This window comes from Podarcis erhardii, assembly GCF_964252035.2.
Source record: "Podarcis erhardii genome assembly, chromosome: 14".
NCBI classification, from domain to species: Eukaryota; Metazoa; Chordata; class Lepidosauria; order Squamata; family Lacertidae; genus Podarcis; species Podarcis erhardii.
This window is the reverse complement of record NC_138503.1, coordinates 13257991-13285512: the sequence shown is the minus strand read 5'-3', so window position 1 is coordinate 13285512 and position 27522 is coordinate 13257991. Positions and strand designations below refer to the sequence as shown.

General features: G+C 41.8%; 1 protein-coding gene across 2 annotated transcripts in view; it reads right to left on the bottom strand.

The window, feature by feature from the left end:
* The window catches only part of SEMA6D (semaphorin 6D), a 421542-nt gene that overhangs the window by 160146 nt on the left and 233874 nt on the right, over positions 1-27522 (bottom strand). Inside the window, exon 4 of one of the 2 annotated variants that reach the window (XM_081838792.1) lies at positions 8941-8965. The exons of the other annotated variant lie outside the window; for it this stretch is intronic. The gene's annotated coding sequence lies outside the window, so the exon portion shown is untranslated. The remainder of the gene's footprint in view (positions 1-8940; positions 8966-27522) is intronic. 2 annotated transcript variants of the gene reach the window in all.

Genomic DNA, 27522 nt, shown 5'->3' with positions numbered 1-27522 from the left:
AAAAATTCAAAAAGTGAAAGTAACTTTCTTTTGTTGGATTTGCTTTTAAGATGGATACAAATAGAAACTTCCTCCTCTAGAGGGAGTTTGTTAAATTGTTGCTGGAGTGGATCTGGGGTTTTTCCAGCTGCGGTGATTAGGATCCTGGGAACAGACTGTGACCTTGAACAAAAATGTGTCTGGAAGAAACTTTGGTGCTTGCTCTTTGCAAGACGAGCGCCCTGTTAGAACAGTTGCATGAGAAGATGGATTTGATGACTATTGCAGTTAAAAAATTTGGACAAACAGTGAATATTTATACAGGAATTACTCAGGAGTCAACTCAAGAACCTGATTTGATGGAGCAAGTGCAAATGCAGAAGACAGGGGAAGAAGTTGTTGTTGAACTCCAAGCAATACAAATGGAGAAGCCTGAGGCCCCACAGGAGCATAAGCCATTGTTGTTGAAGGTTGAACCTGGAGCGGGCCAGGGGGGATCTGGAGTTGTGGGGGCCCTTAAGTTTGGAGGGTCCTTGAAGCATGTCTTTAAATACCCTCTGGACTACACTGTTGACTGTGGGGAATGGAACTATGAGGAATGGGCTGATTTTTTGAGGAGAGATGGAGACATTTTCAAGTTGGAACATCCCCGAGATCTACTCTTCAATGAGAAAGGAAAGAAACTAAGGAAGAGATCAACAAAAGATAAGGTAAAGTGCAAGTATAAACAAGAAGAAGATCTGCAGAAGGGACATGGAAGAGACTTAAGAGCCTCAGACATAAGATTACCAGGTTGATGGACCAGAAGAAAAGGATAAAGGACTGACATAACCCGAGACCAGGAAAAAGAGACGCTGGATGAAGATTGGAAGAAAGTTTTTAAAGTTTTATTTTAGAAATTAGTGTAAAATTAATTAATATTAGGAAAAACGTTGGAAGGAAATAATTTGGCTTTAGTAGAAATAATATAAGGAGTTATGTACAAATAACTATTAAGTATTAAGTTTTAAGGTATTTTATGGTAAGATAAGGTTAAAATAAATTAAAGCAAATTGAATGACAGAATATAGTAGTGAAAGATGGAAGGATTTGTTGATTTAATTAACTGGTTAGGTTTTTTAAGATAAATTATTTAATTGAAAATTGAATGTTATTAGGTGAAAATGCAAAGTTATAATATATTAAGATGAATTTTCAAGATAAAAGGAAAAATGGAAAGGATTTGCTGAAATTACTAATTGAACTAGAATACAAAAAAGGAAGGTGTGAGGAGGTCAGGGAAACAAGTGAATGAAAGTTAAGATATGAAAATGATGACGTGTTCTTTTTTTAAAATTGTTTTTATACTATTTTTATTTCTTTTTGTGTGTACTTTGTATTTTTTGCTCTTTTGCTCTTTTTTCCTTTTATATTTCTGTAACCTTTTTGAAACTTCAATAAATATTATTTATAAAAAAATAAAAAATAAAGTGTGTGTGTGTGTGTGTGTGTGTGTGTTATTAGATTTTTTAAACATTTTGATAACGTATTTTGTGGTTTTATATTCTGATTTATCTTGTGAACTGCCCTGAGACCTGTGGATATGAGGCAGTACAGTGGTACCTCAGGTTAAGTGCTTAATTCGTTCCGGAGGTCTGTACTTAACCTGAAACTGTTATTAACCTGAAGCTCACTTTAGCTAATGGGGCCTCCTGCTGCTGCCGTTCTGTTCTCATCCTGAAGCAAAGTTCTTAACCTGAGGTACTACTTCTGGGTTAGCGGAGTCTGTAACCTGAAGTGTATGAAACCTGAAGTGTATGTAACCCGAGGTACCACCGTATATAAATATAAATACTAATGCTAATGCTAATACAGTGGTACTTAATCCGTTCTGGAGGTCCGTTCTTACCCTGAAACTGTTCTTAACCTGAAGCACTACTTTAGCTAATGGGGCCTCCTGCTGCCGCCGCACCGCTGCAGCCCGATTTCTGTTCTCATCCTGAAGCAAAGTTCTTAACCCGAGGTAATACTTCTGGGTTAGCGGAGTCTGTAACCTGAAACGTATGTGACCTGAGGTACCGCTGTACTAATAATGAAGGAAGTTGGCAGGCAATGCTTTTGAACTCCCTGGACTGGTTGTAAGTTAGAAGATCGACGGGTAGGGATTGGCTGGGGGTAAACAGGGGTTGGTAGGGTACTGTCACATATGCCATAACTGACCAGCCTCCACTGACCTGTGGGCGGCATTGGGGGGGGGGCAACCTGGGGGATAGGGTAGCATTAGCAGAATGAGTGTCTGAGGTTCCACTCTCCTTCCTAGAACAATTAATGCTGCCTTTCTTGAATTCCCAAACAGGGCTAGTGAGTTGATGCAAAAGGGGTTGCAGTTCTTTCCGGCTTGGTATATACCGTATTTTTCGCTCTATAACATGCACCAGACCACAATACGCACCTAGTTTTTGGAGGAGGAAAACAAGAATTTTTTTTTTTTCTGAATCTCAGAAGCCAGAACAGCAAGAGGGATCGCTGTGCAGTGAAAGCAGCAATCTTGCTGTTCTGGCTTCTGGGATAGCTGCGCAGCCTGCATTCACTCCATAAGACACACACACATTTCCCCTTACTTTTTAGGAGGGAAAAAGTGAGTCTTATAGAGCAAAAAATACGGTAAACAATAGTGCTTGTGTGGGGTGTGCAATGATGTACACAGTAGGCCTAGACAGTCCCCCCCCCAAGATGTCATTATGGCGCACTCTATTTAAAATGAACGTAGCTAAAAATATAACAGGAAATCGATGAGTAGCAGATGGAGACGGGTCGGGGGAAGGAGGGGGATGGGAAAGCCTGTCAACCGGGCCAGCTTTGTCATTGCCTTGGGTAAACATGGAAGATTGCAGGACAGCAGATTAGACCAGACTGAAAGCAAGATGAAGGCTTCTCCTTCAAATGAAATGCGCTAGCTTTCGGAATGTTTTCTGAAGGATGCAAACAAATGAACAATTTCTGGCAAGACAGATGCATCATCCGTGGGACGTGGCCATGGATTGCATCTGACAAGTTGTGTGGCCGACAGGTGAATTAATTATCTTTACATGTCTGCTGTCAGGACCTGGTTCCCAACACTCCTCTGACAACCATGTACTCAGAGTAGACCCATAGAAATTAAAAGACCTAAGTTAGTTGTGTCCATTAATTAGAACAGATGCACTCTGAGCGGGAGTAATATTTGATATAACCCACAGTGTATGGACAATGCTTCTATGACTTAATTTAAAACTGCTCATGGACTGTGTAATTTGAATTCTAAGATCTCACTTCCCTGGCCCAAGGCTGCCTAGACTCTCTGTGATGTCAGAGAAGATCAACCAATGGCAACTAGAGAGGAGGGCTAGTCAGAGAGACAAAATGAGAAGGCCAGAAAAAGGCCCATCATTGTGGAGCCGGGGGGCGGGATGTGATTTCTCTTCAAAAACTTCCATTATCCTCTCACTTTAAACTATTTTGGGAAACCAAAAAATCTCGGAGAATACCCTCCCTCTACAACAAAACCCCTTACAAAGCAATCTGGATTTAGCAGCAAAGCTTTGATGACTACAGTCCATTGAGTTAGTTATCCTGGTTAATTGGATTGATGGTGACAACTGTAATTACCAGAGATGAGACCGCTTCTCTTGTAATTACTTGTCAATCTTCGGAGTGAGTTTGACTTTAAGGATATGTACAGTAGATTCTCCCAATTATAAGCAGGTTAAGGAGAGCATGATATATTGGAACTAATCATGTTTGTTATTGTGTAGAAGAAGTAAAGAAATGGCAGCAGCAGCCAAGAGAATGTCTAATCAGAAGCAACTTTCCAGATTCAAAGTCATTAATCCACAAAGCTTTACCGCTACGTGGCTTAGCAAGATAAACACACTACTGAGGAACTGAAAGGATTTTTTTTTTAACCTAAAGAATTACAAATTACTCAAGAGCATTGCAATGCCAGCAGTCACATTTTTTGTTATTACGTTGTTTAAAGAAGAAATGACTTTTTATTTCCAAAATACACATTAAAGATGGGAATAGTTTGAAATACTGTAATGAGCTTTTGCATGTAGGTATAGGTCCCAACATTTAAATGTTTGCTACCCGTACAAAACCTCTGCAGAACAGAAACTCATGCCTTACCAATAACTGGGATTCAGAATTTGCTTAATGCTCACAAGTCAATTGTTATTTTAATTGAAAGGAAACAGGAGGGCAATAAGGGCATTCGGATTATACTCATCTGTACCTGGAATGTGTTTATACCAGAATTGCTTCAACCTTTACAGACTGTGGTCCAAATCCAGAGGTGTGCAGGGATAGATCAGCACCATCGACATTATAACCCTGGTCTATGGCTAGGCGATATCAGGTTTTCAACATTGCGGTATATCACCAGGTCTGACGATATACCGCAACATTGAAAAAAAAAGCTGCGTTGGCCTCAGCCTGCGAGGCGCCAGGTGAAATTGCCGCAGCTCTCACCTTGGGAGCTGAGGCAATTTCACCCCAGCGCCTAGAGGGCTGGGACAAGGCAGCTTGTTTGTACTGCTCAGCTGGGGTGCAGGAGAAGAAGAGTTTGGATTTAATATCACGCTTTATCACTACCCGAAAGAGTCTCAAAACGGCTAACATTCTCCTTTCCCTTCCTCCCCCACAACAAACACTCTGTGAGGTGAGTGGGGCTGAGAGACTTCAGAGAAGTGTGACTGGCCCAAGGTCACCCAGCAGCTGCAGGTGGAGGAGCGGAGATGCGAACCCGGTTCACCAGATTACGAGTCCACTGCTCTTAACCACTACACCACACTGGCTCAACCCTGGTTCTCCCCCTGCTCCCAGACGAGTGGAGAGAGCAGTGGGGGGGATAATAATAATAATAATAATAATAATAATAATAATAATAAATTTATTATTTATACCCCGCCCATCTGGCTGAGTTTCCCCAGCCACTCTGGGCAGCTTCCAATCAAGTGTTTAAAACAATACAGCATTAAGTACTAAAAAATTCCCTAAATAGGGCTGCCTTCAGATGTCTTTTAAAGATAGGATAGCTGCTTATTTCCTTCACATCTGAAGGGAGGGCATTCCACAGGGCAGGTGTCACTACCAAGAAGGCCCTCTGTTTGGTTCCCTGTAACCTCACTTCTCGCAATGAGGGAACCTCCAGAAGGTCCTCAGCGCTGGATCTCAGTGTCCGGGCTGAACGATGGGGGTGGAGACGATCCTTCAGGTATACAGGACGGAGGCCATTTAGGGCTTTAAAGGTCAGCAACAACACTTTGAATTGTGCTCGGAAACGTACTGGGAGCCAATGCAGATCTCTCAGGACCGGTGTTATGTGGTCTCGGTGGCTGCTCCCAGTCACCAGTCTAGCTGCCGTGTTCTGGATTAATTGCAGTTTCCGGGTCACCTTCAAAGGTAGCCCCACGTAGAGCGCATTGCAGTAGTCCAAGTGGGAGATAACTAGAGCATGCACCACTCTGGCAAGACAGTCTGCAGGCAGGTAGGCTCTCAGCCTGCATACCGGATAGAGCTGGTAGACAGCCGCCCTGGACACAGAATTAACGTGCGCCTCAACGCCTCAATTGACAGCTGTGAGTCCAAAATGATTCCTTCCATGGCTCTGCCATGGAATCAGTAAGTAAGACTTGATTTAAATCTTTTTTTTTACAGAGAGACTCATTCTTGCTGGTATAATCTTAATATTTACAAACAGATGAAGGTTTCATTGTTGAAATAATCAATTTCCAGAGTAGTTTTTCAGTTACATCAAAAAATACTGATTTGGTTATACTATTAGAAATACATAGACAGATAATTATGAAATTATTGTGAGGTTTAATAAGTTAACTGTTTATATTTGGACAACTTTTCTGCTGTACTTTATTGGAAGGAGAAAAACAATCGTTTCCTTAATCACAATGTAAACAATTTATTTAACTAAAACAATAACATTATAGCATATGTATCCATGTTTGTTAACTGATGTGGTTAAATGGTTTGGTGTTTTGTTTTGTTTTTAAATTTAGACTGAGTTTTAGCACAGATGAAAAACCTAAAACAAATCTTTATTTCCTGATGAATAGCCTCTGGACTATAATGTAATTTAAATAGAAAACTCTTTAGAAAGATTTTTCCTCCAGAAGCATTTTATTTTAAAAATCCAATTTAAAATTTAAAAAATCTGATTTAAATAATAAAAATGTTTAAAATTAAAAAAATCTGATTATTATTATTATTATTAATTTAAAAAATCATTGATTTTTATCCACCCTGTCAATGAGTGAAGTCGACATCTTGGTCTGCTCCTCCTACTGGTCCTGGGTAATATGTTGATATATCACCCAGGCTACCTTAGTCACCTGTCTGACATGCTCTGATAAAAAAATAAATTGCCAGCTGATGTGGAAATGACAAGACTGGGAAAACAATAAGTTGGGAGGAAGCAAAATTGAAAGATTAATTCATATCCAGAGGCAAGTAGTATTTTATGGGATATGTTAATTATAACTGCTGGTACACAAATATGAATAGGCTTGTGATTTTATTTCCAGCATTTTTAAAAAATAAATACTAAGAGTGGTACATTTAAATATATAACAATTTATTTGATATTCACAATATAAATTATCCCCTCCATTTTATTACATGAAAGATATATGCCCAGCTCATATTTGAACGATGACCACTACCTGGGATTGGGCATGCAAAATTAGTTTTGAAATCTCTTGGAGGCCCACAGCTGTCCAGTTCACTTCAGCTTTCAGCACAAATTTTTGGAAGAGTCTTAAAAAGGAATAGGATATTTTCCATGCTTTTAAAAAAGGCACAATGCCTAAACTCTTTCCAGAGCAGGCACATCATCCTGACGTCACCTGAGATTTTAATAACACAAGTGGTGCCCATTATATATGACCTCTTAAGTTGAGTAACAATGGAGCAAAGTGTCCTTCTTTTATGCTCTAATCTCCGAAAATGAGATCCAGACATTTCCAGCAATCCTTTGATTGATACTATTTGAAAGCTGAACAACTTGGTTAATTAGCAGTCCTGTAGGGGCACTCTCTGAAGTGCACTGAAAACTATAATTAAAATATTACATTACAGCAGTATGAGAAGGCAATCTACTTTTCTTTTTCCTCTCTCTCTTTCTCTCTCTCTCCTTTTTTAAAAAATTCTAAGCCTAAAAAACATTCTTTCCCAAAGGTGCTCTGCTATTCTCGTAGACCACTACAAAGAACCCATCCTTTGTGATCTAGCTTCAGAGGTTAGTTGCTTGTCCTTTTGTTATAAGAAAGAAAGATAAAACACCTCTCTTGTTAAGGATCTAAGCTCCAGCCGGTCACTTCCTGCTTGATCTCTGGATCTTTTAAATCCCAAACACAACCAAGGATTTGTGACTGTTCCAGTTTATAGAACTGATGCCATTGTCAAAATATACTTAAAATATATATAGGGGGGAGGGATCAACAGGAACAATACATGATTGACTACATTTGACCCTTTTCACTGTGTATATATGTTTCTTTTCTGATAACAGAGCACCAGTGATAATTATAATATTTTTTTTAATAGTTATCTCTTTATTGTAATAAAATCTCTATGTAGTTTAACTTGTTTCCTGCCCTTCCTCCCAAAGGAGCCAATGATCACTACTGAAAACATTTTTAAAAGCTGGTCTACGTAAGGCTGTAGCTGACGAATCGGGCTAAGTTGGCATAGGCTCTCCAAGCCACAAAGCACAGTACTGGGGAAACCCAGCCAGATGGGCGGGTATTATTATTATTATTATTATTATTATTATTATTAATAATAATAATAATAATAATAATAATAATTCCCAGCCTATGAACCTGTTCCTTCAGAAGGAATGCAACCCTTCCAAGAAAAGATTGTACACAATCCACAGTACTTCCGTGTTATCAGCATTCAGACTCAGTTCCATAGCCCCTATCCAATCCATCACTGCTTCCACATCTGTCCAGCACCTTAACAGTGTCTCCCGATTCCGATGGAATGGGTGTCACCAGCATGCAGCATTTATGATGCATCGCTAACGTTGACACTTCCTGAGAGTGTTCACAGAACCAAGCGTTACAGAGGTCATTCGTGGGAGTTCTTTGCACACCAGGGGAAAGCGAAAGCCGCGGAGGTACACTTGCAAATCTTCCTCTGTTAAAATTTACATCCTGCCTTTCTACCAATGGCGAGCAAGGCAGTTGATGTCAATAGCATGAATACAATAAACTATAAGAAAATGCAATAAGACAGCAATACAGTACAAAATAAATAACACGAAAATGAGTCTTGTAAAACGTCAATAAAAGCAACCTGTGGTCTTTTACTTTTTGGAAAAACCCACTGTCAGTATATTTACAAGTCAGTTTATTGATCTTTATTTTGCCTTTCTAAGTAAGGATGTCGCCTACAACGGGAGGTCATTAGAGATGGGGTTAGTTGGGCTTCCCTGGGCAAGGAGTTTCAGAGCCCGAGAACAGTCACCAAGAAGGCTGCATTCATGCGAGGTTTCAGACACATTAGGAGTGGGGAACTGTATTACTAGACATTCTACAGGTGTGTCCTCTATTACTATATAGCGTGCACACTCCCTCAGAGGTGGGTAACCTGTGGCCTGCCAGATGGTACTAGATCCCATTCAGCATGGATGAGGGATGCCAGTGGGAGTGCCTGAAAGAGCTACAGACTTGGCTCAGGCACTCAGCACAGGCAGCTTTAATGCACCTTGCCAGACGGAGTTTCTTTTGATTTAACATCTCTGGCCAATTTAGAAGAAGTACCACTTGTATGCCATTTATTTAGGTAATATCGATCGCAGGGCATTAGCACATCGCCACAGTGGAAACCTTTTCATTAGGCTGTCTTTGAGTAACACATACATGCATGCTTAAAATGTTGGAAACAGTGGCCCATCCATCATCAAAGATGGACAGTACTTACCTCCTTCAGATGTTAAATGTTGAAACTAGAATGGAAAGAGAGAGAGAGGAAAGAAATGAAGCAATTCATACAATCTCATTCATGTGCAGCTATGATTTGTTCTACGCAGTTGCAGTTGCACCTACAACTGAACTGACATAAAACTGACATAAACATAATCTGGTTTATCCAGTCTGCTTTATACAAATCAATGGGATTTCAGTTTTTGTTAGGATAACTTCCCCATTTAAATGAAATTGGGATGTTAACTAAAACACAGAAAAGCTGGTATGGGATGCAATGTTAAGCTGAGCATAGATGCATGAGTGTGCAGATATCCACAGCAAAAATGTTCATCTGCTCTGCCTCTCCCCTGTTCTTCTGGCTGCCATGCTATCAAACCATAGTTTGCCTTAGTAGTATGTTGAACCCTGGCTCATGGTTTGTTTTGCTCTAGACAAACCACATGCCCTAGCTCAGATTTGTCCTTGGATTGTTGCTTGTGGTTGGTTTGGTGGAGATGCTCCAATATATTGGATCACATCAATGTCCTAAGTCTTTACTGATGCAAGCGAGTTCAGCAAAGGATGGCCCATTTGGGCTCATGGGGGTACTGATCTCAACCAGCCCCCACCTGCCTGCCTTCTTATTTATAACAGTTCCAGGGGGGTAGCCCTGGCTGCCAGCTTCCCCCTCAGTATCAGTACAGTGGTACCTTGGGTTAAGAACTTAATTCATTCTGGAGGTTCGTTCTTAACTTGAAACTGTTCTTAACCTGTAGCACCACTTTAGCTAATGGGGCCTCCCGCTGCCGCCACCGCAGCGTGATTTCTGTTCTCATCCTGAAGTTCTTAATCCAGTGTACTATTTCTGGGTTAGCGGAGTTTGTAACCTGATGCGTCTGTAACCTGAAGCGTCTGTAACCCGAGGTACCACTGTAATGTCCTTGTAGAACTCAGGTGGGAGCAGGATGGGGATAAAATTAGAATTAGTTGATTCTGCCTGACATTTTTTCTAGCACCACCTACTGTTGGCCTCACAGTGAGAAGGGTCCAGCATGTAGGTGTGTGCATGCTTCTGACATTAATGTAAGAGCCCCAAGGACAGAGTCTCCAAAATGTTTGAGGACTGGCTCTCAAAAATCCACAGGTGTTATACAGTGGCATTTCAATTGCTGACATGAGAATCATTAAGTCCAGCTCCCTGCATTGCAGGAATATGCAGCTGTCCCATATGGGAATTGAACCTGCGACCTTGGCGTTATCAGCACCATGTTCTAACTAACTGAGCTATCCAGGCTGACAAATCTCATCAGCTTCAGAGGTAATGATGGGCACCATGAAAACAGCAGCATTTCTTGCTGGAGCCAATCTTGGATGAAGTAACTTGTGCTTTTGGTAAGTTTTGCTCCGTAACTTTTATGCAAAGACAAATCTCCAAGACCAGCTGTTGGGAAAGCCCTTCCCTTGCAGATCTTATTCATCCCTGAATTTCAACGCATTTTGCAACAAAGCCTGCAGATGTATCAACTCCTTTGGCGCAATCAACTACACAGACCCAGATATATAAATACATATCCTTTTTATACTTTGTGACTAGATATAGAATCCTTTCATTTTAAATAGTTCAGGGATAATGAAGTATTTCAACCTTTAAAAAAAAAAACTGCTGCAAGAATATACAAGCTGTTAAGTTTAGTTTAAAGCTCAGGGTCCTCTTTAGATTTAGTTTCCCTCTCCAAACCATTAAAAGAAACAAATTATATTTCAACATGTAACAATGCCGACTAAATGTGATGATATCAATTAGCACACTTTTGTTTAGAGCATAATGTATCCAAGTACATGAATAATCCACGAAGATTAACATCTTGCCATGGAACAAGTTTTAGGTGCCTGCTCACTCATACATTCCCAGGGGAGAGCTCCAGAGATGTATTAAACTGATTTACTGATTTTTGTTTTGTTTTATACTTGTTTTATGAAAGAAACTTTCTTGTTGATTTTATGCTGTGCACTGCTATGATATCCCACCCCCAAAGTTGGTGCTATAGGTTTTGATTGTGTGTAAATTAATGAATGAATGTGAAGAGGTTGTAGTCCTCAGACATTATCACCCTAAGATGGAAGACAAGTAGTGTGGCACTGTGGAGACATGCCCCAGGCACTGCAACTGTGTGATGAAATGAAACTTCTGCAGCAGGGAGCTTTGTGTATCCACAGAAGCTCTTCACTTGACTGAGAATCCTGGAAGATCAGGGTTCTCAGTCGCATGCAGAGTCATCATAGATACAAAAACTCCCTGAGATACAGAAGTTTACTTTTACTGTGTGAGTGGTTCAGATAATTCACATGACCTCAGGAATGGGTCTAAATGTGCATCCCAGTGATCCTAAGACAATTCAGCTAAATGCACTTAAAATCTTCATAGGGATGGGGAAGAGATTTGATGAGGAAGCTGAAAACCAGAACATGCCCACCCTTCAAAATTCACCTTTCTCCAAATGTTGAAATCATCATTACATATAGCAAACAAGCCCCTATCAGCAATAGTTGTTCAAAACATCTCCCCATCTATTTTTAACTCCTGTGCTTATATATCTTGAATTTCTGATAAGATGCCACATATTTTGGACAGTAACCCCTTTTAAGATGTAGTGTCTCAAATTCAGTAACTGGTCTGAGCAGATTCCGATTAGCCTAAATAGATACCAGACAGCCTTAAAGTTGTAGAAAGAAAGAAAAAGAAAAGAAATGCATAACCCCTGTTGAATCAACTCACCACACAAAGTAAAAGTATTGTCCGTAAATAAATCTTCAATTCTTCCTAGTTTTCCGTTCTTTCTCTTATGATAAATCCTTGCTGGTCAAAACATATTAGTTGCAAGTAATGGCATTCTATGAGATATTTCGAGAACCAATTTCCCCCTGAGTTTGTTCTAAATTTTATTTATTGCATCTGATTGATCATGTTCTAGACCAGGGATGGCAAACCTGAGGCCCTCCAGATGTGGTTGGATGGCAACTCCCATAAGACCCAGCCAGTTTGGCCAATGGCCAGGGATGATGGGAGCTGTAGTCCAACAAGGTCTGGTGCTTCAAGAGTTCACCATTCCTGATCTAGACTCTTAGACTTGCTCCTAGATCCATTCATTTAGCAGTAATGAATAAATTAAACACTTTAGAGGGTACTTTTACAGGGAAACAGTATACAGTATTTGCTAGATAGATAAGTACCGCGCGCCCCCTGCTCATTTACACAATGAATTTTAATACCATCAATCCATTGTAGCATGGGCATTCCATAGTGGCAAATCTAACATCCGTAAGCTTCTTTGCATAATATTTTGTGTTTTATATAATCCTATTTAGATCTAATTAAAATTAAAACATTTCTTTGTTAACTGTACTGATCTTCCCTGCAAAAAGTATTAAGAAGTATGCCAGAGGTGGTTTAAATGCATTCTTTTTATTGTGCTTTAAAAGATGTGAGCAACAAGACAGTTTTGCAGCCTCAAGTATTTATCTGAAACTTTGGTAATTGTTTTCTCTAAAAGTATGACTAAAAACAGAGTCCATCTGTGGCAATATACATATATAATGTTCCATGGAAGATAATCCTGTCTGATATCCTGGAAAGCTGCTTCCAGTTAGTACAGACAATACTGCTTTCTATGTTCCCACGCAACTCAGAGCATCTCCCACAGATTTTAATGGAACTTCCCATTGGATCGAACCCTTTTTGAATATAGGAATCTCGAGGCATGATGATTACCTAGGGATGCCCTTTGATAATGCTCTAGCAGTTGTTGAAATCTGGAAAAAGAAATATATTTTCCTTTTCATTTAAAACTGAGCTTTAAAATGTATCTTCTCTCAAATTTTCACGGACGAGATTTTGAAATTAACCTTCCCTTAACAGTATGAATGAGGAACGTTCCCTCTGGCTTGATATACAATGAGACTGAAATATCTTTAAAGTTTTGCTCTTTATGCACCGGAGAAGGAATGTGCTAGCCAATTCCTTTGATACTTTTAGTCAGAACATTTCAAAAGTTACTTTATAAACAATCAAAACAAAAGAAATCCCAAATCTTTGGTTTACAGAATTACTAGATTGCATTTCTTCCTTCCTTTCTTTTTGGCCTGTGTGGAACAAAAGATTTGATGTAATTGGAATCAAGCCTGATCAGCAATGAGGCTATCCAGACTGCTTAGTTTAGCTCTCGGGTAGGTTAGTTAGAAGGACACTACAACCTTCGTGTGTTCTGGAAGGTTTGTAATCCATATTTTATTCATTGCATGTTTGAGTTTGGGGAGATTAATGCTCATCACACCAACTTGTCACTAAATTGTCTAGACAAAATTTATTGCTACCTTGCTGCTGTTCCATTCAATCACAAAAACAAACATGGCAAATGACACATCATAGGGAGGCAGTCAATAAAAATGTATATGTGAAAAATCTAGGCACCGTATAATAAATAGAATGCGCAGTGGGACACTCCCATATAGCAGTAAGCTAAGGCTAATTCAATTCATCACAAAGAAGGGAATATTAAGGACTCACACAAGGCCTGTCAACATCACCAAAACCATTAATGTTACTTAAGTGTAAAATGGTTAAGGCCAGGCCAAGGCTGTGAGTAGCCATCCTTGAATGGAGACCTGGAGGCCATGGGTGCTATCCAGCTACACAGTTGTGACAACACAATGACTTTTAGCTATGCAATGTGACTTCCCTACCCTCTTCTCTCTCCACATATCCCCTCTAAATCTAAGGGAGTTGGGAAGAAACCCCACAGCAGATTTGGGGAGGGGTGAGAAGGAAAATGACATGGCACAGCTAAGAGTTACCATACTATCCTAACTTTTTATTGCCCTGTATTCCTAAACCCAGAGTCCCTAGGGCCCAGTGGCTGTGGTGGAGGAGGAAACTGAAATGCTGCAGTCAAACTTGTCTGAGGAAGTCTACGCGCCTGGTATTTTTGCAAGCAGAGATTTTCCTGTATTGGTATAGGCAGGAGTAGACGACTTTTGAATCACGTCCAACTCTGTGATTCTATATGGTATGTCAATGCTCCATTCTTTTGTGTGTGTGTGTGTGTGTGTCTGGACAGAGTTCTGACACCTGAGTGTACAGCCCAAAGGCCAAAATCTGATTCAAATCCCAGAGTCCAATGAAAAAATTAGTTGTCATAAATCCTGGAGTCAGTCATTGTAGACCAGGGTTCAGCAAACTTTTTCAGCAGGGGGCCAGTCCACTGTCCCTCAGACCTTGTGGGGGGCCGGACTATATTTTTTGGGGGGGGAATGAACAAATTCCTATGTCCCACAAATAACCCAGAGATGCATTTTAAATAAAAGGACACATTCTACTCATGTAAAAACATGCTGATACCGTCCACAGGTTGGATTTAGAAGGCGATTTGGCCGGATTTGGCCCCCGGCCTTAGTTTGCCTACCCATGTTGTAGACAATAGTGAGCTTCAGGGACCAACAATCTGACTTGGAATAAGTTACAACTTAGTATCTAAATTGTTCTTTGTGTGCAGTTGTTTTTTTTTTTAAAAAAACCATCTCCTTATACATCCAGGATACGAGAATAAAGGCTATCTGCAACAATGTGCTTCGCTAGAATATTTGGTGGCGCAAAGCCCAGGCTCCCTACTCTCTCCACGCAGCAAATCTGCACTTGTGCCTTCAAAAAAGGGCATGTTTAAAAGAATTAATGTGGTAACAGGTTCATTTTCAGGAAGCCAGAGATGTTATTTAGATAATTACCACCCAATTAAATCTAAGGGCACAGATGTCTTCCATTAACAGAGACAGGGAAACACACAGTTATGAAACATTAAAATTAATAGCTGAAACTACCGAAAGACCTAAGAGAAGGGAAGTTATCAAGAGTAAATTAAGAGCCTTTCCAGATACTTAGCACTATCCTTGCACTATTCATTGACAGCAATAGAAGGCCTTGTGCTCACATTGTTTAGGATATTTATATCCTGGTTTGTAGAACCAAGAGCTAATTTCTCTAACCTGGTGCTGTCCCGGCTTTTTGGAATCTAATGTCCATGAACCCAACTGGCGTTGACAATGGTCATGGGTCATGGAAACTGAAGTCCAAAACATCTCAAGGGTTGACCCACTTGGAGAATGTGTTCTCAATGCTGCTTACAATGAATGATCAAAATACACACAGATAAGCACATCCTTTTGTTTGTAAGCCAGCTTTCCATAGTTAAGCCCATGCTCAAGGCGGCTTACAACATGAAAAAAAACTACATACTCGCAAACATAACAAAAGTAGTCATAGACAATAAATAAGACATCAGAAAGCACACAACCAAACTGAAACCATTTCCACATACAACATAATAAGATCTCAAACAAAGATACAAAAAATTAATATCAAGAATAGCAACAGCTGCCCCGTCCAAATCTAGCACAAGGAAGAGAAATCATTTGGTGCCATAGTTTGTCAAGATTATTCAGGCAGCAGTTTTGCCATCATCGGTTTGCTTTTTTGTTCATGGAAAAAACAGAAACAGGATTTGCCTTGCTCTTGGGTGGGGACGAGGGTAGAGGTTCAGACAACACAGCCCTTTAAAACATGGAATAAAACTTCTTTTTAATTAACAGAGACAAAAGTGGGTGGAACAATGAATATAAAATGTTACATTTGTACAGTAGGCTCTGTTTTACACATAGTCACACATACCTCTGTAATTTAGGGAGGCAAGAGGCATTGTCAAAGCTCAAGGACTCCTTCCAGTTGGGCAAAAGACCTGAAGAAAGGCTGGTTGGGGCATGGATGAAGAGTTCTGGCCTGGGGAAAGTCCCAAAGGCCAGGTAGAGAGATTTGGAGGGGTGCACCTGGCCCCTGGGCTTGAGGTCTTCCACTGTGATTTAGGGAATCATCAGGATGCAGAAGTTACTGAGTTGCATTTCTCATATTCATCAGGCACCTTGCCCTGCCTCTTTTCCCTTGCGTGCCTTTTTTGAAAATATTGTAAGCCTGCAGGTCCCTGCAGGTAGGGACAAATGCTCTAAGTAAATATATAAATAAGCTCAGCAAGGCCATGCGGCCTCCAAACACAGCAGGCTCCCTGGCTTCACCTTTTCAAAGAGCAATTTTCTGTCCAGTTAGAACACTGGCCTTTCTAATCTTGAACTGGAGACATGGTTCGCACCCAAGACATCAAAAAAGAGGTATTTTGCAACCTCGTGGTTCCCTAGCTGGAGACACTAGGGACTCAACATGATGGTTGTGCTTTGGCTACATCAGGCATAGGCAAACTCGGCCCTCCAGATGTTTTGGGACTACAACTCCCATGATCCCTAGCTAACAGGACCAGTGGCCAGGGATGATGGGAACTGTAGTCCCAAAACACCTGGAGCGCCGAGTTTGCCTATGCCTGGCCTACATGGTTGGAGGCAGTATGCTTTGGAACACCAGTTGCTGCATATCGTAGGAGGGGAGAGCGCTCTTGTGCTTGGGTCTTGCTAGTGGGATTCCCATTGCTGGATTACATGGGCCACTGGCCTCATCCAGCAGGGCTCTTCTTATATTCTGTGCAAAGCCCCTTCCCCTGTGCTGTTGCAACCTCTTTGCGGCATTCCAAATACAACATCCAAAGGAGAGCGAACAAAGAAGCTGGGCCGAAATGCCCAATCCCCATTCTTCGGTGGATAAAATGGATGATTTATTGGCATCAGAAGGGCAACAGCAACCCAGAAGAAAGTGCACATGATGAGCCCATAGCCCAGTACCCTTCTGGGCAAAGGATAGCACATATATATCCTCTGTCTCAGAAGTCCCTGAACAATCAGTGTCTTCCTCACTCCATCTGGTTAGCAGACTGCTGGAGCAGTTGGGCACCTATAATTGAATAAGCACTTTTCAGTAATGATGGGGCTAATAACAGAGATGGAGCGGCTACTCCTATCTCTATAAAGCACTGTACAATCTGATAGTTGGTGAAGCATTATCAGAGCTTTGCTCTCCTATAGCTCAGCACTTGCAGTTGAGCAGATTTCTGTGGGGGCAAATGTGGGGTGGCGGTTGGGTGATCTTATTTTTACAAGGGTGCTGGGGGATCTCCCAGTTTTAAAAACCTTGTTGCAGATTTCAGATTCTCAAGGCACATTTCTTAAGTAAGAATGCCTATGAGAATGAAGCTACGCTGTGTCATTCCCATAGGTCTTCTCATGGGGAAACATGCCAGAAAGTTTTCGAGAGAGACACCTCAACACTGCTACCTAGGGGTGGATGAATCTGTCAATTTTGGTTGCCCTTGGTTTCTCAATCTTATGTCCAGCATTCCATATTTCCTAATCTGTTTGGGCCTTAAAAAAAAAAAAAAAATGTCTGCATGAATGCCATCAACAAATTAGTATGAGTTTCTCCTGATATGCAAATTGTTCTATGCAGCTTTGCCAAAATCTACACATTATCCCCCAAAACTTTTTTTTATGCTATTTCCATTGACATATGTTCAACACTTTACCCCAGTATATGCAGTTTTGTACCCATTAACAGACTGGAGAGCTGAATTCAGAGAAGTGAAAATTTCAAATGACGGCTGTGTTTCCGTTTACTCATTGTTCCGGAAAGACTGAACCCTATAGGTTCACCTTTAAATACACACTGAAATGAACTTGTCCCCCATCCCATAAGGTAAGCCAGCACCCCTTGAAAATTTACATATTCCGCTGTTCCACATTTTGAGGGGCATTTCACTTCCCCACCCAAAACGTAAAGCAAAGAACTTGGATGAAAACTTCGACTCAGCGCTACTGAAGAAATGTTGGCAGGCCTTGAAAGAACAAATCATGGAATCCTCAGGCATCCAGTAGCAGAGTGCATGGGGAGGACATGACCTGATTTATAGCTTCCCCATTTATTACTAAGCGTTTTTTAAAGAAAGCGCTGCGGCCATGTGCAGTTTCGATTTTAAGGTTAACCTGATAAAGAAGATTGACGTCTAGTTGGAAACTTCTGCATCTTCCTCAACGGAAAAAAAAGAATGTCTCTCAAGAAAATCCGATGCTGTATACCAAGCATTTTATTTACTACGGTCACTTCCAAGTTTCGTAACAACTGCTACTCTGGAAAAATCCTTAGTTCTGTGATACAGATAAATTCTATCTCTCCCTCTGGTCCTCCAAAGTTGGACTCTGCAAATTTCTAATCTCCATTGCACTTTGCAGCAAGGCCCAACCCGACCCCAAATTCCTATGTTTTATGTGGGCCAAAGTTTTGTTATTGGCAATGAACTAGACTTGGACACCAATTAGTATCTGGGAAGATGATTAATTTCTTTTTGAAAACTTTTTTCCTTAGTGACTGAATAATTTCAGCTATTAATATACACAACAGAATCTTCTCTTTGGTGACACTCTGGATGCATGAATCTGTCAATTTTTGCTATCACTCTCTTTTTTCCTATTTTAAGTTCTGTGATTAAGACATGCAACAGGATCTTTGATCAGTTTCTTGTTTTTCCAAGCTTAAGTCTGGTATGTTACATTTCTGCACCCATTTTTTTTTTAAGTCTTCACAAAAATTCACCAGCATTTTAGCAAATGTTTCTCCTAATCCACTCATATTAATAGGCCTCATTAATGTGCCTTCTTTAACCTGAAAGGAGATTCTGACTAAACATCAGGAAGAACTTTCTGGCGGTAAGAGCTGTTTGACAGTGGAACAGGCTCCCATGAGAGGGTTTTTAAGCAGAGGTTGGGTGGCCACTTGTCATGTATAATCCAGTTGAGATTCTTGCATTGCAGGCGGTTGGCCTGGATGACAATTCTGTGATACCATAAATGAATCCATTTGAGGGAAAGTGTACATTAAAATGCAAACAGTGGAGGTAACGCTCAAAACATGTATTACAGAAAATCGCTTGCCAAAATGAAGGAGGAGGAGGAGGAGGAGAAGGAGAAGGAGAAGGAGAAGAAGAAGAAGAAGAAGAAGAAGAAGAAGAAGAAGAGGAGCAGGAGCAGTAGGAGGAGGAGGAGGAGGAGGAGGAGTTTGGATTTGATATCCCGCCTTTCACTCCCTTTAAGGAGTCTCAAAGCGGCTAACATTCTCCTTTCCCTTCCTCCCCCACAACAAACACTCTGTAAGGTGAGTGAGGCTGAGAGACTTCAGAGAAGTGTGACTGGCCCAAGGTCACCCAGCAGCTGCATGTGGAGGAGCAGAGACGCGAACCCAGTTCCCCAGATTACGAGACTACCGCTCTTAACCACTACACCACACTGAGGCATATTAATATGACTTTATGAGGAGAAACATGTGCACATTTTTGTTGTGTTTGAGAACTGACCAGCTCTCCATCTTAAGAGATTGTCCCAAGGGAATCCATGGGCAGCTGGTGGTAAGGGGACAAGATTGTCCTTTCTGTTGTACTGAATGGACATGTACAATACTTCCATCTACTGTTGACATCTCTGCCTTCTGCCCTATCAGTCCTAATGCGCACCAGTCACCACTGGTATGTGTACAACCTAGATCAGAGCTATGGTGCCAGAGCAAGAGCCATATCTTGCCATTTTCTCAATATCACCCCCCAGACGTTGTAACTAGTCTTGTGGATTAAGCACATCAACATATTTTGATTTGTAGGACCAGTAACAGCTTGGGAGAGGGTTGTTGATGACGTGATTTAATATTAGAGGACAAGCTGTCTTTTGAGGAGGTTTGTTCACTATCAGTGATTTGTTCACTGAGGAACCCCTGATGAACCCCCAAAGGACTCCTGCCCCCTCAGAGCACACTTTGAAAGCAACCTCAGTCCTGCATAATGATAGTACAGACTTTGAAGATGCTCTTCATCTCTGTTTCAGTAGCCTTCTGTTATTAAACTTCCCATTGCTCAGGGAATAAGGAAGGAAAGCCAAAACTCTGTTTTGGTGCTCGAGGCTAAAAAATTTATTAATGGGAAGCAGCAGTCTCTCCTCAGACTTGTCTGCAGAATTTTTGGTCTATGGTCATTCAATGGGAGCTAAGATTTTCATAAAAGCCAACATTCACCCCCCTGAATTTGACGGTTTCTGGAATTCTGTTGGGCACGCGAGCCTTCTTCATCAAAGTGAACCAGGTTGAAGAAACCTGATTTATGGAACAAACATGACAACATTGTGAGCTTTTATCAAAAGCATAAATCTTCAAGGAGAAATGTGCCAGCAAGGGGGGGGGGAATTGTTCCCCACAGCTGTGAACTGCAGCAAAACAATGGCTTAGAAGTGCAATCAATAACCTCCCATCATAACACACTCAAGTCCAGCAGGGTCCCTTTCAAGGTGGTGTTGGAAGGTGACAACTCCACCTTTTATTTAAACCACAAAATGCACACAAAGGATCACACCAGACACAGACAGGTGTGTGTCATAAAGCTCATGGCACCAAATTGCAGGGCTTTGATCTTGCTTTACTGTGGATTCTGTCCTCCTTCCCTTCATTCATTGGAGGAAACATTTCTGAATTATGTTGTGGGCTGGACTTACTGAGAGCTGAGCTGAGAGGATGGAAGATAACACCCGACCCCCTAAAGGTAAAGGTAAAGGTACCCCTGCCCGTACGGGCCAGTCTTGACAGACTCTGGGGTTGGTGCGCCCATCTCACTCAAGAGGCCGGGGGCCAGCGCTGTCCGGAGACACTTCCGGGTCACGTGGCCAGCGTGACGAAGCTGCATCTGGCGAGCCAGCGCAGCACACGGAAACGCCGTTTACCTTCCCGCCAGTAAGCGGTCCCTATTTATCTACTTGCACCCGGGGGTGCTTTCAAACTGCTAGGTTGGCAGGCGCTGGGACCGAGCAACGGGAGCGCACCCCGCCGCGGGGATTCGAACCGCCGACCTTTCGATCGGCAAGCCCTAGGCGCTGAGGCTTTTACCCACAGCGCCACCCGCGTCCCATACCCGACCCCCTAGAGTTACCCAAATCTGATGCTGCCGCAGCTTGTCAACAATCCTTCCTTATGGGGAACTATTTATCCTAGAATTGCTCCAGGCTATGGAAGATTAGGAGCAGGGGCACCAGAGAGCTGGGGAGAGGAATGTACACTAACATGCTCAGAGCACTGCCAGTGCATGACGGAGTCAATCCAGTGCTCCTATAGGAACTCCTATGCTGTCTGACCTGCTGTCCCATTGCTGAACAATCTCAGTACATGGTAGCACTGTCAGGGCCAGGAAGCCAGGTCTTCAGTGGTGCCCCTTCCTGCTGACAGCTCCTAACAGTCCCAACCCCGATTCTCCCTCCCATGACCGCTTCTTAGATTAGAAAGCAAATCAGATGTGCTAAATGCGCACACATATTTAACACAGCCACCTCTCACCTGCTGACCTCCAGAGGTTGTTGGACACCCAACTCTCAACTGTTCCAGCTAGCATGGACAATAGTAAGGGATAGAACAATAATATCTGAAGTTGGAAAAGATTGTTTTGGATGAAGGACAAAAGAACTGAACAACTTTTAATTCCTTTTAATAATGGGGAAAATTTGTAACTTATCTTAAAAACCATTGTTAGCAGTTAAAATCGTTAGTAGGATTGAAATATCACTTGTAGCTTAATGGTGAATTTTGGACACAATGGAGTTCACGGCTTTAGCAAAATACACATGTATCTTATGGGGCAATAGGACAACTTTGAAAAATAAAATAAATCCTAACAATTACTGTATTTTTTCATGTATTTTTGGGGACTCAAGAAAATGGGGGGAGATTGCCCCTGTGTATAACATTTTAGGGACGCGGGTGGCACTGTGGGTAAAAGCCTCAGCGCCTAGGGCTTGCCGATCGAAAGGTCGGCGGTTCGAATCCCCGTGGCGGGGTGCGCTGCCGCTGCTCGGTCCCAGTGCCTGCCAACCTAGCAGTTCGAAAGCACCCCCGGGTGCAAGTAGATAAATAGGGACCGCTTACTGGCGGGAAGGTAAACGGCGTTTCCGTGTGCTGTGCTGGCTCGCCAGATGCAGCTTGTCACGCTGGCCACGTGACCCGAAAGTGTCTCTGGACAGCGCTGGCCCCCGGCCTCTTGAGTGAGATGGGCGCACCAACCCCAGAGTCTGTCAAGACTGGCCCGTACGGGCAGGGGTAACTTTACCTTTACTTATAACATTTTAACATTATTTTTAGTAAAAAAACACCGTCTTATACACAGAAAAGTACGGTAATTTCAAAGTGTGACAGTGTGTGGATATAATTACCAGCCTCATAATGGAATTTTTAAATGATCCCTCGTCAACCAATTTATGCTGATGAAACCCCACACCGGATACCTATTTATTCAGCCTCTCTCATGCTCATCCCAAGGTCTTTTGCCTTCCACTCCCATCCGCTGCCCCTGTGGCATAAAACATTAACTTCAGACATTGAAGGGAAGTAAAACTACAGCAACAGATAAACACCAAATTCCCCCAAGGTATGGTTTCTGGAGAAAAATGGATATTTTAATTCAGAAACTTTGGCTTGTTGTGTTTCTGCTTAATTTGCAGTTCCTTCCCACAAGAGGGGCAGACAGTGCCGGGTTGGGGGGAACTGGGCATAGATTATGGCTGACCAAAGACACAAACTTTCGGACTATTTGGCAGCCAGTCTATTGTTACTCTTGGGAGCATTCCAGGTCTCTCACAGCATGTGGGAGCACAACATGGGCTCAGGACGCTTCCTCTAGGCTTTGTGATTTTTATCCCTGGAGACTGAGGCAGTGCAAATACCAGCAGAATGTGATGCATGTACATGAAAAATGGAGCTGCCTTGAATTGGAATTGAACAGGCCACTGGTCTGTCTAGCACCCAAATACTTTTTTTTATTCATTAAATTTGAGGCGCAAAGGACTGAACTTTATGCTCCATCATGCAAAGCAGGAGGAAACAGGAATAAAATATGTTCTCTTTCTCACAGACCTTCAGTGCCCCATCTAGTCAGTGGAGGTTTGAGCCCACTGGGCAGAAGATGGGGAAGCCAACAGCAAGTGCTGCGCACACCAAGGGCAGACCGAGCTAACTAAATCTGGCTTTGTCCCCATCCTCCTCCTCTTTCCCTCTGTTGAGTTCTACAAGGACAACACTGAGCCTAAGGAGGAGGAAGAGGAGGAGGAGGAAGCTGAGAGGTAATGCCAGCCCCTAGACTAGTTTTAAGTAAGGAGATAAGCAGGTGAGAGCTGGCCGAGGCCAGACTGAGCTTGGTTGGGTAGTGCTTAAAGTACTAGCATCTACCTGTGGACAAATGCGTCACTTTGGGGTTTTTTATGTGCACATTTATTTACAGGGCTGCATGTGATACTTCACCATTGGTCACCCCACAGATTATCCCATCAGCCATGGTGTCAGCCATTGTGATTTTAAGCATTTTAACTAGTGACTGTGTATAATCCGCTTTTGTCTTTTTACACTGCCTGGATGTGTTTCATATGACAAGTGGCAAGGAAATACTTTTAGGTGCATAAAATAATTAAATTAATGGGACTCCTGCAAATAACAAGACAATAGCACCCTCTCTTACAGGTCTTCTTTACATTCAAGTGCGCAAATAGGAAAAAGAATGTTGGACAACCAGACTCAAATTCTACTCAGCCATAATAATAATAATAATAATAATAATAATAATAATAATAATAATAATAATTTTTATTTATACCCTGCCCTCCCCAGACAAGGCCGGGCTCAGGGTGGCTAACAAGCAATAATAAAAACAAGTTGATTGAATACAACTTAAAAACAAGATTAAAATACAACAATTAAAATACTGAAACATTTTAATATTAAAATGCAGCCTCATCACAGGAGGAGAAAGGAAAAAGAAAAAAAGAAAGAGGGGGAGGGAATCGAATTGGCTCCAAGCCAAAGGCCGGGCGGAACAACTCTGTCTTACAGGCCCTGCAGAAAGAATTCAGATCCTGCAGGGCCCTGGTCTCATGAAACAGAGCATTCCACCAGGCCACAGCCAGAGTTGAAAAGGCCCTGGTTCTGGTTGAAGCTAATCTAACTTCCTTAGGGCCCGGGACCTCTAGGGTGTTGCTATATATGGATCTTGAGGCTTTCTGTGGGGCATACCGGGAACTCATAGCCATGAGTTCCATTGCAAGTCCTTGGGTACATTTCCTATGGCCAAGGGCTCATCCACACTTTGTCATGTCCTGTCGCTTCCTCCCAGGAAAACCCACTCTTTGCCGCTCAGTCGGAGCAAACATCAATCAGGTTTTCAGCGGATTGAAGTTTGCTCTGATTCAGCAGCAAAGAGCAGGTTTTCCCAGGACAATTGGAAGGGGAAACAGAAAACAGCTCAGACATGTACTTCCTAGGTCCAGGACAAGTGATCAAAGCATGTGATCAGTGTTTGGGAAGCTGCCAGTGACATGTATTCTGCATATTTGTCAAGAGGGCAGGGGGAAGAAGAGAGGTTTTATATATCTCCGGCAACTTGACCTTAGGAAAGATCCGTTTTTTGGTTTCTCAAAGTGTTACTTCCTTTGTTTTGCTCGTCCATGGAGGACGAGCAACTGAAAAAGGCAGTACTGTATTCCAGATAAGGAGGTTAGAAGGCAGCTGCCCTGGGAAGCAAACTCCTGACCTTTTCAAGTGAAAGGTAAAAGCCAAGCTAGGAGGGGCTTGTGTACAGCCCTCTGCCAAGACAGAGCTGAGCAACATGCTCAGGAGAGCAGTAAAGCACACAGCCAGGCTAATGCAAACATAATGTGCCATGCAAAAGATATCCATCAAGGCTTTAAGATGACAAATCTAGCTGTGCGGCAACATAACACCACTGCAAAAATAAAAATATCGGACTGGTGTCAGATTTCGGATCTGGCCTCAGTATAACCCCATACATATTCATTTCCTGTTCCATTTGTTGCCCTTAAAAATAAACCTGTGGTCTTGGTTCATATGCAATGCCAACCTGAGCTGTGCCCCTAAATAGAATGGTTGGAGGGTGGAGCAGCCTTTCCACTGCTCTGCCTCCAGAACCGCAGGATAAGTGTGCAGAGCTCATGAGGGAAATATATTTCAGGTTCAGCCCACCTTGGATTTCCTTCTCAGAACCAAACATGGCACACCACAGTGACCTCCTGAGACCCCTGTGAAGTCATTCTACGTGCTAGGCAGAACAAAGTAGTGACATTTTGGGCTGAGCCACTTCAGACTCCCCTCTCCTCCCATTTCCGAACTCTTCTCCACACAGAAAGCCTTCGGCATGTAGTAAACACTGACATGTTCAGAGACTGGGCTACACTAATCCTCCACGATTGCGCCACTTTTCTAAATGCAAAAAGGTTTCTGTGTACAGTGGTACCTCGGGATAAGAACTTAATTCATTCTGGAGGTCTCTTCTTAACCTGAGGTACCACTTAGCTAATGGGGCCTCCCGCTGCTGCCATGCCACTGGAGCACGATTTTTGTTCTCACCCTGAAGCAAAGTTCTTAACTCGAGGTACTATTTCTGGGTTAGCCGAGTCTGTAACCTGAAGTGTCTGTAACCCGAGGTACCACTGTATAAATGCAGGGAGAATATTCAGAAATATGAACACCCTCACTGCTGCCCCCGACTGCAGCCTAAATGAGTACAGGGCAGAATTCTGCCGCCCAGTTCTGTGTCAGATGTTGAAGGGATGAGGAGAGAAGCCATTCATGCATGTATACCAGGGGGTGCTTCTATATTGTAAACTGCCCTGTGATCCTTGGATGAAAAGTGGTATAGAAATTTGATAAATAGTTCTGTTCTATACTACCTAAAATGTATACAAACTTATTCACGTATGCAACTACAGCATCAAGAATATTACTTGCTCAAAATGGAATGGATAAAAAAACTTATGGAATATGCAGGAATGGCGAAACTTACCGGAAGAATAAGAAATCAAGATAGCAAACTTTTTATAAAAGAACGGAAATGGTTTGTTGAATATTTACAGATAAATTGTAAACAGATAAAAACATCGGCAGGATTATTGTAATAACCTGCAGTTTCATAAGTTTCATAAGAGCATATATTTAAAGAAGATGAATAAATGAACAAATTAAGTTTATTTGGATATGCAGAAGCTATTAAAAATAAATTTAAGGAACAGCAGAAAGTGTGGGAAGAAAGCCAAGTTTTGAAATGTTCAAATGACTGTAAAATCAGTGAAATGTTTAAATTTGAAAAGTATTTTTTTAAAAAGAAATTTGGTAAATAAAACAAATAAGCATACAAAACCCTCAGTCCTGGGGGGTTGAACCTCAGGCCCCTCTAATTGGGCGTTGAGATTTTTATATATATATATATATATATATATATATATATATATATATATATATATGTCAGGGAACTGCCATCGGAGCTCCAAGTGGTGGAGGGGCTCCAGGATGCTAGGAGACCCTCGGATGCTGAGGAGGGAACCAGCAGGGGGAGAGGGAGAGTTTCAGCGGAAACTGAGTCGGAGGAACGGCTCCGAGACGCTTCCAGTGAGAACAGCGGGGAGAGCTCAGGACCTCCTCTTGGGACGCCCACTTTGCGCAGGAAGCTGTCATGTAGAGAATCAAGGCGTAGAGTTTCTGTCAAAGAACTCTTATGTTGGAAGAAATTCCGGAAACGCCAACTGACAGATTCTGCCAGCGATTAAGACAGCCATGCACCGATGGCTGCGCGGAGAGGGACAGTTTTGAAACTGATTACAAGACTGTGAGGGTGTAAACGCTCACACACAAGTAGCCCCATATCTCATCACAATATATAATATTTATTAAGGTTTTAGAAAAATAAATGGGTTACAAAATAGATGTCAAAAGAAAAAAAATAGAAAAGAAAAAGAAAAAAAATACAGAATTACAGAAATACAAGAAAAAAAAATACAGAATACAAAATAGGAAAAAACAAACAATTAAAAACAAGTCCATCTTTTCATAGCTTATACTTCATTTACTTATTTCCCTGACCCCCTCACACCTCCCTTTTCTGTATTCCAATTCACATATTTAGTTCAGCAAATCCTTTCCCTCTTTGTTTTATTCTTAATCCAATATCTTAACACATTGCAACTTTATATTTTCATCTATTATCAATCTATGTTTGCGAATTCATTCTAACCTTATTGCTAAAACCAGTTCGTTTCAATCCAACATCATTTTAACTTTCATAAATTTTACAATATTTCTGCAAATAGTCTTTGAATTTTTTTCCAGTCTTCTTCCACCGACTCTTCTCCCTAATTGGGCGTTGAGATTTTATTCAGACTACATCCCTTCTTCAGGTTCACCCCTCCTTGAGTGCTTCTGCCTGGCTGAGATGTGGTCTTGAACTATAGTGGGAGAGGCATGTATAGAAACCGCTGGCTTTGGGGATGTATCCTATTGCATGAAGGTAAGATTCACACCTGTTACTCTACCCACTTTGCCTCCTGGAAGGCGACCCATAAGGCAAAGTGGCCTCAGGTTGAAAAGGTTTCCCCACTGCCCCAATTTGCGTTTTATGTTTAGTTTGCTCCTTTCTATTAATTTTGGAAATGATTCAATCATTCCCTAAAAACTTAGATGGCAGCTTGAGACAGAGTGTGTTAAGAGAGAAGGTGGAGGAAGTAGGAGCATGTGTCACTCTGGAAACCTTATTATTATTATTTT